This window comes from Macaca nemestrina, chromosome 11 (genome assembly GCF_043159975.1).
Source record: "Macaca nemestrina isolate mMacNem1 chromosome 11, mMacNem.hap1, whole genome shotgun sequence".
Taxonomy (NCBI): Eukaryota; Metazoa; Chordata; class Mammalia; order Primates; family Cercopithecidae; genus Macaca; species Macaca nemestrina.
Window position 1 is genome coordinate 70,427,353 of NC_092135.1, and position 14,627 is coordinate 70,441,979.

At 43.7% G+C, this 14,627-nt stretch overlaps 1 long non-coding RNA gene across 1 annotated transcript in view; it reads right to left on the minus strand.

The window, feature by feature from the left end:
• Positions 1 to 1,830: 1,830 nt before the first annotated feature.
• Positions 1,831 to 14,627, minus strand: part of LOC105483231 (uncharacterized) — a 32,841-nt gene continuing 20,044 nt past the window's right edge. Inside the window, exon 3 of the long non-coding RNA XR_011609858.1 lies at positions 1,831 to 13,983. This is a non-coding gene — a long non-coding RNA (uncharacterized lncRNA). The remainder of the gene's footprint in view (positions 13,984 to 14,627) is intronic.

The window sequence follows — 14,627 nt, forward strand, 5'->3', positions numbered from 1 at the left end:
CTTTATACACCATTGATTTCTTTGGTTTCCTTTAGTGGGAAGGCAAGCCACAGTTTTACTGCTTATTACCTTTACTGCTGTGCAGAAGAGGAAATGCTCACAGAGCTCATCTTGCACCTCAGTTACACCATGTGTGTTAAGACCAGAATTCGTTACTCGAAGAACAGATTTGAAAACTCCTGCCTCCCACATGTCACAATAATGCATGGACTGAAAGACTATGTAAAGGCAAAAAACATATATATACATGCATTCTTCCCTAGGAAGACTGGGGGACTACCTGATGCCAAGGTGTCCTCAAACTGCTGATGGAACTGAAGTTCTGGGGTTCCTACGTAACTGAGGAAGTCACTGGTGGTCAGGAAATCTCAATTAGAGAAGTTAAGTGCAGTCTTTCTCAAAATTTAACATGCCTAAGACTCACCTGAAGATCTTGTTAAGATTCAGGTTCTGATTTAAACAGTCTGGGAAAGAGCCTGAGCGTCTACATGTCTAACAAGCTCCAGGTGCTACAATACTACTGATCTATGGATTATTCTTTGGGTATCAAGGGTCTCTAGAGTCAGTCTTTATTCAAGTCCCTACTGTGTCACTTTTTACTGTATGACCTGGGCAAGTTTAAATGCCTGATGCTTTAATTCCTTCACCTGTAAAATGGTGTAAGTAAGATTATAACCTAGGCTGCCAAGGAATATACACCAACTTATATACCTCTCCACAACTTCCAAATCCCTAACATGCTCAAATGTGTGAATAAAGACTGACTGGGGTGCAGTTAAGTCTTTGGTTTATGTAAATATATAGCTTTCACTGTCTTGACAGGATAGCTGATGTTTATTGTAGGCTACTCTTATAGGCCATACTTTTAAGATTCCTGCCCTGTGAGAAGTAAAATCCCATGACAGTGAATAGCATTACAACGGAATGGGAAACAATGTGCCAGTTCTAGTAGCTGACCCATAGAAGCAGTAACATGTTGATCTGGTTATAAAGACTTCTCTAAATCAGTAACAAAACAAAAACATTGAAAAGATTCAGGCTGACTCAAAGAGAAGCTTTTGCAATTTGACATTTCCTTTCTCAAGCAGCAACTATTCAGTGTTTCTTTGCCTGTGCCCACCACGATCAACCCAAGTACTCATGCCAGAAAACAAACACACATAAATTAATAAAACTCCTAAAGCCACTGTGATACGTATCTGTGGAACGGCTTGCTCTATTCCACACTTTTTCTAGTTGGAAGGGCTGAGGGGCTAAAAATACCTTCCCAGACTCCCTTGCAGCTAGGGTTGTACATATGAATTAATTTATTTAGAGACAGGGTCTCACTTAGTAGCCCAGGCTGGAGTGTAGTGGTGCAACCTTGGCTCACTGCAACCTTCGCCTCCTGAGTTCTAGTGATTCTCTCACCTCAGCCTCCCAAGTGGCAAGTAGCTGCAATTACAGGCACCCACCACCCCACACGGCCATCTTTGTATTTTTAGTAGAGATGGGAGTTTCAGCATGTTGGCCAAGCTGGTCTCAAAGTCCTGACCTCAAGTGATCTGCCTGCCATAGCCTCCCAAAGTGCTGGGATTACAACAGTGCGCCACTGCACCCGGCTGAAATAAATTTAATTCTATGACTTGCATACCTGTTCACTTGAGATCTGAAAGATGGACTCATGGTGGCTGTTTCTCCTAGCAAGCATGGCATGGAGCCCCACGATTCAATGTTGAGTGTCTTCCCGCTTTCTGAGCCATCATCAGAGAAGGCTTGTGACCTCTTGATTCCGTTTTCCTGACCTTGGATTACAACTTCAAGTATCTGCCTTCAATCCTATTTTGAAAAATAAAAATGAAATCCTAAGCCCCCCAACCAAATAAATGGACCCCCTCTTTCCCATAGGGACCCCAGAGTAATTTCGAAAACGCTGAGTTTAAGGGATGCTGCATCTCCCTTTTGTGGTTTTGACACAACTGACCAGCATTCCTTCTTGATAAGAGACCACTGAAGTAGCTCTGGCTAGTCTACATGTGACTCATGAAGGGGCATGAAGCTCCATTGCATATGTGTACATTTCTCCTTTTGTAAATATTCATGATTCTTATTGCTGGCCACTCTGTTCAGCATAGACTACTGTTCCCTTTGCCCCTCCCTCAAAGTATCTGTTTCTAGCTCCTGGCCAGAGGCTATCCTTCCCAGTGTCAGAATGGTCACCCTGCCAGCTGCAAGCTTTTATGAAAAATAAAGCTCTCCTTTCCAAATTTATAAGCTTTGTAACCAACCAATGGGTTCTTGCCTACTGCCCAGATAGAGCCCAATTTATCAAGACAGGGGATTACAATAGAGAAAGAGTTTAATGCATGCCTGTGGGGATTCAATCAGGATAGTGGGGAAAGATGCATAAGCTCTCTTGGAAGAGAGATGGCAAACCTTCTTGGAAGGCCTGGGAGAGATGCATAAGCTCCAGTAATAAACTTGGCTGAAGGCAGCCTTGTCCCCCTTAAGTAAATTAAAGTAGAAACAAAGGAATGTGGGGAGTTTATCTAACTACCTTGTTTATTCATGCAGTCCTAAGACTAACCTTTGATTTACCATGGGTGCTTAACTCCTTTCTACTCAGGAGGTCCACAATGTCAATTACCCTTCAGTGGTGTTTACTCATGACCTTTGTCAATTTACTGAATAAATGCAAGTCTGGCTGACTGATTGATCAAGGACGCAGTTGCAACTGTTTACAGCACTCTGCTTGGAATCTGTAAGCAGCCTGTATGCTCAGCTGGACTGGCAAAGCAGAATATCTGTGTGTCAGTGTACTTCATTCATCCGTTGTTGGGTCTGATGCCCCGTGTGGGGATTGCTGCGAAGGGAGCGCGACGGACTCCCAGAAATGAAGGTGGAGAGGATGGCGTGGTCAAGTCAGTAAAACAGTTAGTCATTGGTGCCCGCTTGGGATTACCAAGTTTGGTGGGGGATTATTCAGGCTGAGATTTCATCATGGGACAACAGTTATCAGTTCAACAGAGACAGTATATAAAAGTGTTGAAACAGTTACTTAAGGCTAGGGGAGCATCAGTTTTGTAGGCTCAATTAAGAGACCTAATGCAAACTGTTGTCTCACTTAATCCATGGTTCCCAGAAGGACCGCTAAATGTAGACGTCTGGCAAGAAGTGGGGAGAAATCTTAAACAATGTTATGCACAAAGGCAAAGCGTCCCAGGAACAGCTTTTAACGCTATGGGGTTTAATTAGAGCAGCCCTGGTTCTGTTATACACGGAAGAGCCTAAAAAGGGGAAGGAGGAAGAACCATCTTATCGCCTCCTCTCCCCTCAGCCCTGATATCACCAGGCCAAAATAACAAAGAGGAAACAGAGGTTGTGCCTGAGCCACCTCCTCCAATAGATAAGAAAAAGAAAAAGAAAAAGAAAAAAGCTGTGAAACCCTGTCTTAAGCAGGCAGCATTAAAAGGGGACCTCTTAGCCTGCCCATAAATGCAAAATCAGCAAGGCAATCAGGTACCTAAAGAATTGTTTAAAAAAAAAAAAAAAAGCATTAGAGGCTAAAGCCAGGCGGTCAAGCGAGCAGTAAGCAGAAGGAGAGGCTCAGCAGCAAGGAAGTTCGCGAAACCAGAGCCAGCAAGTGCTCCTGGGAACTCTGTCCACACGGAGGCAGCGACAACAAAGAGCCAGGCCTAGCACTCCGAAGTTAGCCTGTTAGGGAGAGGCCAGGAAGCGCACGCGGGAAAGTCGGCCCAGTGGGCAATAGCCACCTGGCAGCAAGGGTAGGAAGTGTCACACGCGAAAAGCGGCCCAAGAAAAAGCAGTGCCTTTGCAAGCGCAAGGCAGCCGCCACCCCAGGACCCGCCTGATCAGCTCTCCAGCTCTGCAGGCGGCCCATGGCAAAATTTCATGTGCTCCTTGTAGACGAGAGACATCCCAAATTATAATTCTTTGCTAAGATTTAAGTAAAATTTCAGAATTTGAAAAACCTCTTCTGATAATGCCCACTGTTACCTCTCTTTTACCCCTAAGGTGACTCTCTCCAAATCCAATTTAAGTAAAACAGTAACCTCTAAAGGGAGAGAAGTTACCAACGGCCCTTAGTTAAGGAGCAATTAAAGCAAACTTTACTCCAGAAAAAACAAAAAACAAAAAACTTCCTGATTACAAGGTTATTCATTTTATGGATAATATTCTACTAACAGCCCTTGGAATTGGCCCATTTTCGTCATTCCCAAAAAGTCTGGGAAATGAAGACTTTTGCATTACTTACATGCCATTAATGCTAATTTACAGCCTATGGGACCCCTTCAACAGGGCCACTCATCCCCCATGGCGATTCCTCAAGATTGACCTATAATCATTATTGACTTAAAAGATTTTTATCAATTCCTCTAGCAGAACAGGACAGATAAAAATTTGCGTTTACAATACCAGCTATCAATAATGAAAAGCCAGCTTGTCAATTTCATTGGAAAGTGCTTCCTCCAGGAATGCTAAACAGTCCTACCATGTGTCAGTATCATGTAAATCAAGCTTTGCTCCCTAGTAGAAAAGAATTTCCTGATTGCAAGATTATTCATTTTATGGATGATATTCATGATATTCTACTAGCAGCCCGAACAGAGCCAATACTTTTAAATTTATATTCCTCTGTCATAAAGAATTCAGAGCTAAGAGGTTAAATCATTGCACCTAAGAAAGTACAAATGTCCTCTCCTTGGAAATATCTTGGGTACATACTAACTTCCTGGTCAGTAAGACCTCAAAAGGTTAAATTAAATACTAGCAACTTATACGCCTTAAATGATTATCAGAAATTATTGGGTGATATTACCTAGCTCCACCCCACTTTGAGGATTCCTACTGATTAACTACAAAATCTGTTTTCTATCTTAAAGGGCAATCCGGCCCTGGATTCTCCCAGATAGTTAACCCCTGCAGAAAAAAGGGAAACTGAGAAAATAGAGCACGCCATCTCTCAGAGGCAGCTAGATTGCATTGATCCATGATATTCAATTCAGTTGTTTATTTTTCCCACCAAACACCCCCCTACAGGGTTAATAGGACAGATAACCCCAGGGCTATGCTTTCTAGAATGGGTTTTTTGCTCACATACCAGGACTAAAACACTATCTCCGTATATTCATCAATTCAGGCTGTAAATTATGCAATCAGTTGCTAGGTTATGACCCTGATGTCATCAGCATTCCTTTAAGCAAAAAGCAGTGCGAATCAGTATTGTCCTTATCGACAGATCTGCAAATAGTTTTCTCTGATTATATAGGACAAATAGAACACATGCTTCCTGCTGATAAACAACTTCATTTCTTATCTCATACGCAGGTAATATTACCCACAAAAATAGTTCACTCCCCCATACCTAATGCTCTAACAGTGTTCACTGATGGGTTTGGTAAACATGGAAAAGCGGCAGCCTTGTGGAGACTACACAATTCAATCACTCGATCTGGGTTTACTAGCAATCAGAGAGCTGACATTGGGGCTCTGATACTTCCACGGCCTTGGAAACTTTTTCCACTCAGCCCATAAATATTTTAAGTGACTCGGCTTACTCAGTATATTTGCTACAAAATCTTGAAACAGCTTTAATTAAGTCCACTCTGGAGCCAGCCGTGTGTGCTCTTTTTCTCTGACTTCAGCAATTGCTAGATCAGCATACACACCCTCTTTTTATTACACACATTCGAGCCCACAGCTCTCTGCCTGGCTCATTGGCTTATGGCAATGAACAAGCAGACCTTCAGGTTATAACATCACTGCTTGAGCAAGCCACCCAATCGCATCAATTTTTCCACCAAAATTACGGAAACTTATCTAAAGAATGTCAACATATACAAAGGCTGGCTAAACAAATTATCCTACAATGCCCAGATTGCCAGCTCACAGGCACATCCCCTCCTTCCACAGGTATTAACCCTAGAGGACTAGAACCTAACCAGTTATGACAAACAGATGTTACACACGTCCCTAACTTTGGAAAACTTAGATACGTACATGCATCTGTTGATACTAACACCCATCTAATTAGTGTACATGCCCTTCCTGGAGAGTCTATTTGGTATGTCATTAAACATCGTCTTTTAAGTTTTGCATTTATGGGATGGCCCACAAAAATTAAAATGGATAATGGTCCAGCTTATACCAGTTCACAATTTCAACAATTTTGTCACATGTGGAATATCCAACATTCCACAGGGATCTCATATAACCCCCAAGGATAAGCAATAGAACGTGCCCACTCTTAAAAGTATGCTCAAAAAAACAGGAAAGAAGGAGTATGGGTAAAAGACCCTGCAACACTATTGGCACAAGCCTTATTTACCCTTAACTTTTTAAATTTAGATGACAAATTTCAATCAGCTGTAGAAAAGCATGTTGCTAAAACCTCTCAAGGCATAAAACCTGCAGTTTGATGGAAAGATGTAAATAGTAATGTGGTCCAAATGAATTATTAACATGGGGAAGACAGTATGCTTGTGTTCACACCCCCTCAGGTCCTCTTTGGATTCCAGCATGACACATCAAACCATACCATGGCATGGCTAGGACCCAACCCGGTACCAGAAATGAAAGAGTTAACCCTACAAGACCCACAGACCCAGAAGATGCGGCTTCCGTGGATGACACAAGCCCCAGATGTTACCTGGGGGATGCTGAAGAGGACAACTCAGGAGGCTGAACAAATGTTCCAGACACAGACAGCATTTACTCCAGATAATTTGTTTCTTGCTATGCTTTCCGTTGTACATTGCAACTCACGTAGGGTATTAATCCTTTTTATGCTCTCGCTTTGTTTGCAACCTGTACCTGCTACACTCTTTTGGGCTCGTATCTTAGACCTGCCTTTCTTTTGCCCTGTCACCTGGGCAGACACTCCCTTCCCAGCCTTTAATAATGTGACTACTTGGCTAGGAGGGATAGATTTACTCCCAGTGGGGTCCCTCAATAATGGCACACATTGGACTAAAGTGCCAAATAACACTACATAACACTCCACTATCCTCCCACTGTGTGTAAGTTATAAAGGTTCTAACCCTTACTGTGTACCTGTACCTGCCCAAAAACAAGTATGGCTACATCATGGCAAAGGAAATGCCTTAACATTCTTTGCTGCAGGTAGCCTCAAACCAGGCAATGCAATCAATGCTGCTTTCCCAAACATTCCTTCCAGTGCTAAAGAACAAAGCCAGAAAAGTAATGGATTCCACTTTAGCTGGAATGTCCGTCATGGGAAACAAGCCCACAGCCTCCAGTTAGGCAATTATAACATCTTAGACTGAAGCCCCCATGGCCGATTGCAGGGCAGCCTTACTAATGTCTTCGTCCATTATAGCACCAATCACAGTTTCATAGCCACGTCTTGTTCCCCTATATTTTGGGCCAACGGGGGAATATCTCAGACCCCAGGTAAAGTCCATGCCAACCCAAGGCACCTTATGGTGCCTGGGACATCTCAGCACCTCCCTTAACATTTGGCATGGGACATATCATAATTCCAGTCGTAACTATACTATAACCTTTATTCATAATCACACTCATCAGTGCCTGATTTCCACTACCCATCCATATGTTTTCCTTATGGGAAAAAACATTTCCATTATACCCCAAAACTCCATGTTTGTAACCGAGGTGCAGGGATAGGCTGGTTTTCCTCATATATCACTAACCACAATACATCTAATTTAAAAATCACTAGTATTATGGTATTAAGGAGACAATCTGAGGCATTTCTACCAGTCAGTTTGACACACGATTGGCAAGGTTCCCTGCCCTTGTCACGTTAGAACGTCCTCTGTCCCAGGTCAGACACAAAAGATTCATAGCTACACTTATGGCCTTTATAATCTCAGCCATAGTCATCCTGGCAACTGCTAGTGTTGCTGCTGCATCTACTACTGAGTCAATATAAACAGCTAGCTTTGTAGATAATCTGGCCAAAAATATGTCTAATGAACTTCTCTTACAGCAATGTATGGATCAAAAGATACCTGCATGACTGTAAGCCCTTGAGGCTGCCTTAGAATATGTGGGGGAGTGACAAGAGGCACTGGCATTCCAACAGCAATTAAACTGTGACTGGGGCATAAACATATCTGTGTCACTTCTCTACCATGGAATCAATCAATACATAGTTGGGATGAGGTAAAACACCACCACTGGGGAATCTTTCATGACAATTTAACAGCAGACATAAAGCAACCTAAAACTAAAATTTTAGAATCCCTTCACACCATATACCTACACACCCAACAGCCATATAGAAGGGTGTGCAAGATCATCTCTCCTGGTTAGACCCCCACTCCTGGGGGTCACTCTTTGACTGGAAAAGAATGTTGCTAACTGTACTCATGATTGTATTATGTTATTTGCTAATTCTAGGATGCAAAGCCAGAATAAGAGCAATAACCGCCACACCGGACAAACCTGTTGTTGCATACATGTACACTCTCCAGTCAAAAAGACCTGATGCAGAAAACAAAAAAGGGGGAAATGTGGGTGTTCAGTCAGGATGGTGGGGAAAATTATAAGACGCAAACCTTCTTGGAAGGTCTGAGGTGTTTGCATAAGCTCCAGTAATGAACTTGGCTGAAGGCAGCCTTGTCCCCTTAAATAAATTAGAGTAGAAACAAAGGAATGTGGAGAGTTTATTTAACTAGCTTGTTTACTCATGTGGTCCTAAGACTAGCCTTTGATTTACTGTGGGTGCTTAATTGCTTTCTGCTCAGGAGGTCCACAATGTCAATTACCCTCTAGTGGTGTTTACTCACAACCTTTGTCAATTAACCTTTACTGAATAAATGCAAGTCTCTCTGATTGAGGCCATGGTCGCATCTATTGATAGCACTCTTCTTGGAATCTGTAAGTGGCCTGTATGCTCAGCTGGACTGGCAAAGCAGCATATCTGTGTCAGTGTACTTTATTCATCCGTTGGTGGATCAGTGTCTGCAGGACATACCCCTGCACATGCCCAGTCAGCCAAAGGGGAGATCAGAGTCATTATTCAAATCCGTCTCTCCAAAAATTCGAAGACTGAAGTTTTTTAAGGATAATTTGGTGGGCAGGGGATTAGAGAGTGGAGAGTGCTGATTGGTTGGTTCAGAGACGAAATCATAGTGGGTTGAAACAGGTTCTTCTTGCTGTCTTCTGTTCCTGGATGGGATCACAGAACTGCTTGAACCAGATTACTGGTCTGAGTGACAACAGCTGGTGCACCAGAATGCGAGGTCTCAAAAATATCTCAAATACCAATATTAGGTTTTACAATAGTGATGTTATCTCTAGGAGCAACTGGGGAAGTCGGGAATCTTATGGCCTCTATGGACTGTGACCTCCAGGTTATATGTAGGTTCTAAGTTATACCGAGGGCTTAAGAAATACCCTGAGAGATGTGGGCCATAAGGCTGCACCACTGTCACTCTAGATGAAAACCAGTGTTCCAAACCAAGGAATGATTTCTTTTATTAAGGCCTTAATGGCTTCAGAAGCTCTTTCTGTCCAACAAAGAAAAGCCCCAAACCAAGGTATCCACAAACAAGAGTAGGTATTTCAAGTTACCTGCTATCCTTGACATCATAGTAAAATCAATTTGCCAGTTCTCTGTTGTTCCTTCACCCCTGGTCTGAACGCCTGTGTTAAGTGGGGAGGGCTAGTTTTGGTGTTGTTCTGGGCAAAGAGACATTTTTCTATAACGTTCCAAATGGTCCTGTTTGTATGTGAACCAGCAATGTATTTTTTTATCCAATTGGAGAGTGGCATCCCTACCACACTGGGTGGAGTCATGATTACATTCAACAATGTCATTCCTAAGATATTCCAGTGCCAGTCAAAACCCCAATCGAGTGCTCTTTTTAGGTACTCATCTGAGTATATGGGAGGCTCAGGGCCACAATCTATTTTAGGTAGCAAAGGTATCAATAGCATTTGGGGGCCTTTTTCCTTACTATTTTCTTCGTGGCCTCATCTATGCAATATTGTCCTTTGCCACCAAACTCTGCTGGTGCCCAAGTTACTTCCTCTGCGCTAAAATGGCATTTAATAGGACTACAGTTTCTCTAGCATGTTTTTAATTATTAGAGGTTAGTAGTCCCATTTTCTTCCAGATGGCCTCATGAGCATGAAAAACAGAGAAAGCATATCTAGAGTCTGTGTACATGGCCACTTGTGCTCATTTACCTAGAAGGAAGGTTCCAATGAGGGCTCTGAGCTCCCTTTTCGGTGCTGATGTTCTGGAGGGCAGTGCTCTGGTTTCTAAAGTCTGTCAGTGGGTTACCACCACACACCTAGCTTTCTATTGTCCCTGGCCCATAAAGCTGTTCCTGTCAGTGAACATCTCTAGGTCTGGGCTGTCTAGGGGTACGTCTGTCAGGTCTGGCCAGCTGGAATGAACTTCTTCGATTGTTTATAGATAGCTGTGCACAAGTTCAGATGGCATTTGATGAAGCAGGGGGCAGGACTAAGAGTAGAGATGGCCCTTCAGCATTACATTTGGGTTGTCTGAAAGGATGACCTGACACCTGCAGAGTCTCCCAGAAGTCGGCCAGTATCCTCCCTTCTGTTCCAGCAAGGGGAGCACACAGTGGGGTGGGTGCACTGTGGTTGGTTGGCCTGATGTAAACTTTTCTGCTTCCTGGAGAAGGTCACAAGTGGCAGCAACAGCCCAAATGCAAGGAGATCATCCTTTTGTGACAATGTCCAATTGCTTTAGGAAACAAGCAATGGGTCTTTTAATATTTCCTAGGTGAAGGTGTCCCGCTGGTCAGGGACCAGGTTCTTCTGCCCTTGGGAAAGCTCGAACCCAAGATATTACTGCAGGCTGAGAAATCAGAGCCTTTTTCTTGGATACCCTGTACCTTTGTTCGGCCAAAAAACTTTAGGTTCAATATAGTGTTTTGGTCGGACAGCTGCTGGGTGGTGCTGGCAATTAAGATGTCATCAGCATACTGCAATAGAGTCCCATTCTTTAATTGCAAGTCTGGGAGGTCTTTAGCAAGAATTTCCCCAAAGATGGTAGGGAGTTTTTAAACCCCTGAGGGAGAACTGTCCAACAATACTTTTACTGTGCTTCAGTATCTAGGTCTTCCCATTTAAAAGCAAACAGTTCTTGTGACTCTGGGCTCAGTGGGACGTAAAATAAGGCATCTTTTAAATCTAAGACTGTGAACCAACTGAGTTCACCAGCTGGGGTTGTGAGTAAAGTATAGGGATTAGAGGCCACTGAGTAGATACCTTTTACCATTGATTGACAGCCCTCAAGTCCTGAACAAATCTATGTTTCTTAGTCCCAGGCTTCTGAACAAGCAGAATAGGCATGTTACATGAGGACCAGCAAGGCCTAATGAGTCCAAACTGAAGGAAAGTACACAGCAGAGGTTGGATGTCCCTTCTCACTTGTTGGCTTAACAGGTATTGTTTTAAGCATGGCTACGTTGTTCCCACCTGTACCTTGACTTGTACTGGACAGCTGTTCTGGCCCTTCCTGGTCTCCCATCTGCCTATGCTTCCACGGCAACCTGCAGGGCATAGGCTTGTTCTGGAGGGTACCAAAATATTTACTTGTACTGCGATGAAAGTAACTTTGGCATTTACTTTAGTTATGAAGTCATGTCACAGCAGAGGAATGGGGCATTCAGGCATATATAAGAAGCTGTGCTTCAGGTGGGTTGGCCCAGCTGATATTCTAAAGGTTGGAGGATGGTCTCGTTAAGGTTTCTCCCAAGACCCTGGTCACTTTAACAGTTTCTGAAGCGTTTAGACAGCCAAGTAACTAGCCTCAGTGTCCACCCAAAAGTCCAAAAGTTGATTTCCCACTGCCATCATGACATGGGACTCCATGTGGGAATATGGAGAGTGATGCTTGGGTCTGGAGGAACCAGAGGGCCCTATCATTCCTGGTCCTTATCCTAGGTATCTTTAACCTCAGACATCTCAGCTATTTCAGGCATCTGGTGAACAGGGAGGGGGTTTTCTCTAACGCTGTTCTTTTTACAGTGTGGATAGTCTTTTCTCCAGGGGCCTTTTAGCTTGTAGTAAGTGCACTGCTTGGGACCTACATTGGATGTCACCCTTTGTTGGTCTGGGGCTCAGTAGGGGTCCTACCTGGGATGAAGCATCTGAAGGAGATTCACGCTGTGGTCCTGGGACCCCTCGAGTCACAGCCACAGCCAGAAGGTTAGCCTGATGTTTCATCTTCCATTGTTCCTTTTAAAAAATTATCTGGACTGGGCAAACACTCTAAAGGCAATCTCCATTAACTGGGACAGGGATATACCCAAGAGCCCCATCCATCTTCTCCAACTTTCTCCAAATGCCAGGAGCACTTTGGCTGATAAAGGTCATTATTTATCATTTGTCGGTACTTCTAGATCATGTCTATATACCACCTATACACTTTAAACACCCATTCCAAGAATTCTGAGGGGCTCTCATTAGGTTTCTGCCTAACTTCCTGAACTTTATTAAGACCTTTGTAGGCCGGGCACAGTGGCTCACACCTGTAATCCCAGCACTTTGGGAGGCTAAGGCAGGTGGATCACCTGAGGTCAGGAGTTTAAGAACAGCCTGGCCAACATGGTGAAACCCCATCTCTACTAAAAATACAAAAAATTAGCTGGGCGAGGTGGTGCGTGCCTGTAATCCGTTACTCAGGAGGCTGAGGCAGGAGAATGCTTGAACCCAGGAGGCAGAGATTGCAGTAAGCCGAGATCGTGCCATTGTACTCCAGCCTGGGCAACAGAGCGAGACTCTGTCTCAAAAAAAAAAACAAAAAAAACCTTTCTGTTTCAGCACTCCTTTGCAGAGGCCAGCCAGAATGCAGTTGCAGTCTTGATAAGACTAAATCTTGATAAAGCCTTCTCCATTTACATTCCATTCCCAGTCTGAGGTGGGTACAGCCACCTGTGCAGCCATTCTTACCAGGTTACCTGGGACCTCATGCATGCAACCAACTTCTTCCCCGGCCTTATCCAGGACCATTCTCTGCTCTTCTGAGGTCAATAAAATACAAAGGAAATTTTGTACATCTGCCCAAGATGTGCTTGGGTTGCAGATATCAAGAACAAATCTTCCATCCTCCTCAGATTCTCCAACTATGTGGGCATGTTATTTTTCCAATTAAACAAATTGAACGTGGAAATGGAGAGTAAACCCAGATAAGCCCCACTGGCTGACCTGTGACAGCGTCAATGCCTCCTATAGGAATCTGCTGAAGAGGGAATTGCCTTCCCTGAGCTGGAGGGGCACTATGGCCGAATCTGGTTTCCTGTCAGAGGTGTGGGGGTAGACCATTCCTATTGCTCCTGGCTTCTATTCCTGCAAAGGTGGGGAGATCAGGGAAGACTGGGAGATCAGGGAAGATGGGAACCTCAGCTCAGGTGCTCATAGAGCAGCCCCAGCTGCCATAGGTAGGAGGAGGAACTGAGGGCTCATTTAACCGAGCAATCAAAATGTCATCATTTTTTTCCTGTGACTCAAAAAAAAAAACAGGCTTTTTTCCACTGCCAGTTAGTTGGGCCACAACCTTACACGTTTTCTGCATTGGTTTATTTTGCCAAAGTGCCATTAAAAACTGTACATAGGAGGTCCCATCCCATTTCTCTTTCCTTTTACAAAACAAATCTAACTCCAAGATTCTGTGGTGACAAACAGAACCCTGACAAGGCCATCATGCATTCTTAATCCCACAGGAAACTATGCCCAAGTGGTGTTACAGAGAAAATAAACTGCTTACAGGTCAGTGGGTAATATCCCCAAAATTTCCACTTCTTGGGGATACATGCCAATGGGTTCTCCTCCAGTATAGCAGACATTTGGGTCCCCATACTTCTGTGTTTTTATCACAACTTTGTCTCCAATCTTCAAATAAGAGTCTCCAGTGGTTTGTAGGGACACCCCATCCATCAGATCAAGCCCAAAACAAGTTTTCCGTTTTCTTGGCCCGAAAGGAAGCCCAATATGCCAGAGGGTGAACTTGGTGGCTTTCTAGTGGGTCAAAGAAAACAGCACATTATGAGCAGGTATAGGCATACAAGAGGGACTGAGGTATTTCCCTGTTGCAGGAAGTCAGGGATCCTGAACGGAAGGACTGGCTGAAGCCACAGCAGAAGAACTTAAATTGTTAAGATTTCATGGACATTTATCACTTCCTCAATCAATACTCTTGTAATTTCCTATGCCTGTCTTTAATCTCTTAATCCTGTCATCTTCATAAGCTGAGGATGTATGTCGCCTCAGGACCCTGGGATGATTGCATTATCTGTACAAATTGTAAAACATGTGTTTGAACAATATGAAATCTGGGCATCCTGAAAAGGAACAGGATAACAGTAACTTTCAGGGAACAAGGGAGATAACCACAAGGTCTGACAGCCTGTGGGGCCAGGCAGAACAGAATCATATTTTTCTTATTGCAGAAAGCAAATAGGAGAACCATCACTGAATTCTTTTCCCAGCAAGGAATAACCCTGGGAAAGGAATGCATTCCCAGGGAAGGTCTATGGACAGCCACTCTGGGAGTGTCTGCCTTATGCGGTTGACACTTATAAGGGATGAACTAGGCCCTGGTCTCCTGCAGTGCCCTCAGGCTTGCTAGGATTAGGAAATTCCAGCCTGGTGAATTCTAGTCA